The sequence below is a fragment of the Pinus tabuliformis genome, chromosome X, assembly GCF_031772625.1.
Source record: "Pinus tabuliformis cultivar Carrire ecotype Pingquan chromosome X, CPIR1, whole genome shotgun sequence".
NCBI classification, from domain to species: Eukaryota; Viridiplantae; Streptophyta; class Pinopsida; order Pinales; family Pinaceae; genus Pinus; species Pinus tabuliformis.
Genome location: NC_142308.1, coordinates 476,053,752 through 476,059,087, shown reverse-complemented (window position 1 = coordinate 476,059,087; position 5,336 = coordinate 476,053,752). Strand labels below are relative to the sequence as shown.

The following is a 5,336-nucleotide window of genomic DNA, read 5'->3' as shown; positions in this document are numbered from 1 at the left end:
AATGCTTTGAAGAAAAAAATACATAGAACATAATTTGTTTTTGCCCTAACTTGAAAACCATGCATCCATTTGAAAAACCGTTTCATGGGGAGATGCACATGGGTGATAGTAGCCTACCCAAGCAGTTTCAGCTGATTCCGACGCATGGTTTCCGAGAAATTGATCTCTGTAATCTTCATCCATTTTCCATTTTTCTCAAAATATGTGCATCCATTGATCTCAATTTTGCTATGGGAGGTGCATAATGATGATAGGAACATGCTCAGCAAGTTTCAGATCGATCCAGTCTACCATTCGGGAGAAATGGTGAAAACAAGTTTCTGTCCTGTGAAAATTCAACATCAACAGCTTGAGGGTGCAGATCTGAACATGGAAGCCAGCTCCTGTAGTGTGGATCCGACCAGAGGATACCTGCACAAGAAAACAACCAGGAATCAGTAGCCAAGACATCATGCAACCACAGAAACCAGTGCATGTAGCAAATGAAAGGCCACAGCACCTCGCAGCAGCCATTCGACTTCAGGTACGTGACTAAAACTCATTCCTCTAATTGCATGAATGTAATTCGGAAACAGCATGAGCAATGAGATGGTTGGGATTAAAAAAAATAAAATCGGTGGCCAGCTAACTGGCCACCCTCATCTAGTTCAACAGCACTCAGTGGGTGAATAAGACACATGCGCTCATCCATCTCAGGAGGAAATTGGGAAACAAGTAATGGTGACTGTTTGACCTTCAACGTAATTGATGGAGTGATCACAGGTAGGAAACATGATGATTCGTGACAACACTTCCGTCTGCATGGCTAGCACACGTTTTTGCCACCTCACCACAAATCACGCAGCAATTAAAGAAGGCTCGGCTGGAACTCACAAACTGTTGTTCATCTGCACTTGCAACATTTTCAACTGAAGTATGCATCCTCTGCTTCCACAAAATGATTAACCCGTCGTCCTCCATTGAGCTTTGTGGCCTGGTTCACAATTCTCCAGTGTATCGGGCTCACTCAGAGGCGCAGGGGCGTTCTACAGGAAGATGTCCTACAGGAAAGTATAGCAAAGCCTTCCAGAGCAGAAAAGCCCGAGTTTTTCTTCATCAAATTTGGAGCCTGAAGAGAGATATGTAGCACAAGGGAAGAAGATTTTGCAGCCTCATCATTTATTAGATGGACTAACAGAGGTACTGGGAGAGAATGATGAACTTCAAACGCTCAAAGATGGGCTATTTGGAGATGTGTTAAGGTCCACACAGGAGGCCATCATTCTTCCACCATGGATTGTTCTTGCAGTACGGCCAAGGCCTGGTGTGTGGGATTATGTCCGTGTCAATGTTGATGAACTTGCTGTTGAACAACTTTCTGTGGCTGAATATTTGGAATTCAAGGAGCACCTTGTGGATGAAAGTGTCAAGGATAAATATGCATTGGAGCTAGACCTTGAGCCCTTCAATGAATCTTTTCCTTGCCCAACACAGCCATCTTCCATTGGTAGTGGAGTTCAATTTCTCAATCGGCATTTGTCCACAAGATTATTCCATGATAGAGAAAGCATGTAGCCCTTGCTGGATTTCCTTTGAGCACACAGCTACAGAGGCCAGAAGCTGATGCTGAATGAGAGAATACAAAGTTTGTCCAAGCTACGCTCAGTCTTGGTAAAGGCAAAGGAACATCTTAAAAAGTTCCCCAAGAATACACCATATACAGAGTTTGAATACAAATTACAAGAAATGGGATTGGAAAAAGGTTGGGGAGACAATGTAGAACATGTCTTGGATATGATTCATTTGCTCTTGGAGACTCTGCAGGCCCCTGATCCATCAACTTTAGAAACATTTCTAGGAAGGATTCCTATGGTCTTTAATGTTGTGATTCTTTCACCTCAGGGTTATTTTGGCCAAGCAAATGTTTTAGGAATGCCAGATACTGGTGGACAGGTTGTGTATATACTTGATCAAGTTCGTGCATTGGAGAATGAAATGTTGCTGAGAATAAAACATCAAGGATTGGACATCAAACCGAAAATTATTGTGGTGACTCGGCTGATTCCTGAGGCCTATGGTACAACATGCAATCAACAAATTGAAAGAATTGGTGGAACACAACATTCAAGGATACTTCGGGTACCCTTTAGAACAGAAAAAGGAGTTCTGCAGAAATGGGTTTCTCGATTTGATGTGTGGCCTTACTTGGAAAGATTTTCAGAGGATGTATTAAATGAAGTAACGGCAGAGCTAAAAGGTCAACCTGATCTGATCATTGGCAATTACAGTGATGGAAATTTAGTTGCATCTCTGATTTCACATAGACAAGGAATCACTCAGTGCAACATAGCCCATGCTTTGGAGAAGACCAAATACCCAGATTCAGACATATACTGGAAAAAATATGAAGAAAAATACCATTTCTCTTGCCAGTTTACTGCAGATCTAATTGCAATGAATCATGCAGATTTTATTATCACTAGCACATATCAAGAGATTGCTGGAAGCAAGGATACTGTTGGATAGTATGAGAGCCACACTGCTTTCACCCTTCCTGGTCTTTATCGTGTGGTTCATGGAATTGATGTTTTTGACCCCAAATTCAACATTGTTTCTCCTGGAGCAGACATGCAGATTTATTTCCCTTATATAGAGAAGCAGCATCGTCTTACTGCTTTACATGGTTCAATTGAGGAACTTTTGTTCAATCCTGAACAGACAGCTGAACACATGTGTATTTTGAATGACCGTAAAAATCCCATTATCTTTTCTATGGCAAGACTCGATAGAGTGAAAAACATGACAGGACTGGTTGAATGGTTTGCAAAGAACAAACACTTGAGGGATACTGTCCTTCACGTTCCGGGGAAGGAACCATATACAGAATTCCCATTCTGATCAGTGCACAAGCCAAAACAGAGCGTGAGGAAGCAAGATATTGAGGTAGAGAAGAAAACTAAGGGTAAGGAAGCTAAGGGAAAGAAAACCTAGGGCAAACCATCACAGGAAAATCAACAGGAAAAGCAAGAGGAACAACAAGAAAGAAAAAGAAGGAAGAAACAGAGAGAAAAAAAAAAAACAAGTTTAATCCCTGGAAATTGTTGCAGGTTGCAGGAACACAATGCAGAAAGGGGGCCTCCCAACACAAGCAGAAGGGTCCCTACCAAGTTCCTAGGCATCCTCACATCCATCCCCTCCATGAAAGCTCATTTTTTTCAGGGTTCGGACACAATCTAGTCATGATTCAACCTTCTACAGGAAGCTACAGGACTTTCTATAGGAAGTTTTGTATTTCTACCAAAAACATCCTGTAGAGCCTTTGGGCAGGCCAGAATCAATTATGGAGAGGGATTTGAAGCTTGAAGTCTGTTGAGGAGGCATGCAACCACTCTTTTCTTCCATCCTCCACTGGTTTCATCTCCTTTCACCACCATTGCCACCATCTGATTGAATATACTTGCACAATCATACCAAAGCTGAGAATTCTCTAGGAAAAGGAGCAGGCAGTGGGAAGAAGCAGAGAGAAAAGCATGGTTTCATGACTGAGAAAAGGACATCATTTCAAAAGCTTGGCATAATAGGGAGGCCACCAAGGCCATCAAAGATGAGGAGATAGATTGGTTGCTCAGAGGATGAGCAACACTTTCAGTAGGGGGGTGATGATGAGCCCCAAAAAATGGATAATTAAATGGGCTCATTCAACCTCCTAATTCGACTTAATCCACCATTCTCATTATTTTATTGCATTTTTTTATTATATTTATGCTAATAGAGTGAATTGGGTTAGTCATTATGCCAACAAGTCTAATGTGTGCTCTGTGTAGTCTTTTTGGTCAATTTTGAGACAAAATCAAAGGTTTTAATGAGCACTTGGCAGCCAAATTCGTGGGAGAACAAGGGAGAGGATTTCTAGGAAGGTGTCCCCTTCATTTATGGGCCCTTACCTCGAATTATCCACCATCAGCTCGGAGTTCAAGGGCCACCAAATCAATTAACACAAGGGCAGCCAAGCAAGTCAAGTAAGACTGCTGTTAACTGCAAGTTTTGGGCAGCCGAGTCCCTAAAGTTTAGGAGGACTATTGGGGTCCTCAATTTGTATAAATAAGAGGGCTTAGGTTCTCATTTCAGTTAGTCACTTTATATTCGTTTGGTTATCCAGTCATTAGTCACTTTGTAGGCAGAAGTTAGCTAGTTTGGAGTTCGATTTTAGTCAGTAGATTAGCTTTGCATTTCAGCACATTTTCAAGCTTTCCCTTGTGGACAGTTTTTGATGTAACTCTTCTTTTCTTGCTCAATAAAGATGAATCCAGCTTTGCACCAGCTCTAAATCTCTCTTAGGAGGCTGTAGCTCTTGGGGTTGGTCCCATCTCGAGTGCCCAATACCTCCTTTGTTTATCTTTATGTGTCTTTGCTGCATTCTTAGAATAAAATCTGCTATTTAGATTTAAATCTTGTTTTGTTATTTAGGTTGTTTTTTTATGATTAAAATAGCTTTTCATGTTCAGATTGATTTAGTAGGTTAATAACAGGAAAAAATCTCCAAGAAAAGGGTCAAAAAAACTCTCAGTTTCACCTCATCCTTATTGGATCAGGGGCTGGAATTGAAGAAACAGTGCTGCCCCAACAAAAACACTAGTTTGCTTGACCATGCAATCCTTGGTGTACTGTTTTCATTTGCAGAAGTTAGTTATGGGTTCAAATCTCTGAAATGTTTCTTTGCATGATTGATGTACATGGTTTTCTTTCCAAATAAAGCTGCTGTTCATTCGTTTTATTGACAGTTAGATTAGATTAGCTAGGACTTTGATTATTTGCAAAACTTTGTCGATTCGGTTAAATGTACACCATTCAGGGCATCTCTACCACTCTCTCATCCACCTAAGCTTCATCAGAGCTAGCTGTTCCATCTCCTAGCTAGGTTCCTCGTCTCACATCTGTCCTCTTTCCCACGTAACCCTACCTTTTTGTGCAATCATTGTTTCAGCCTTCTTTGAGCCAATTTAGCCATCTACACCTTCTCACCACTCCATCCACCAGTCCTTGGGCCACTCCAGACCCATATCCTACCTCCATATCCATTCATGCATCTTCCCTCACTCACCCATCCTCCAAAATCCAATTTTTAAACATCCTGTAGAAATTTCTGTACATCCTGTAGAAATTCCTGAACATCCTATAGAACCCCTGTAGAGTTCCTGTAGAAGCTCACAAATGAGGTTTCTTGATAGCCAAACTTTGTGAAACTCTCTGGAAGGGTGTTAGGGACTCCTTAGATCCTCTCTGAACCTTCCCGACCTCTTCCAAGAATTTCTCCTCCTTGATCCACCCCTGCACAGTCAAAGAAAAGTGAAAGCATA

The 5,336-nt window shown here is 41.5% G+C and overlaps 1 pseudogene; it reads left to right on the top strand.

The window, feature by feature from the left end:
- Window positions 1-451: 451 nt before the first annotated feature.
- Window positions 452-2,877, top strand: LOC149140740 (sucrose synthase 4-like; annotated as a pseudogene).
- Window positions 2,878-5,336: the final 2,459 nt, after the last annotated feature.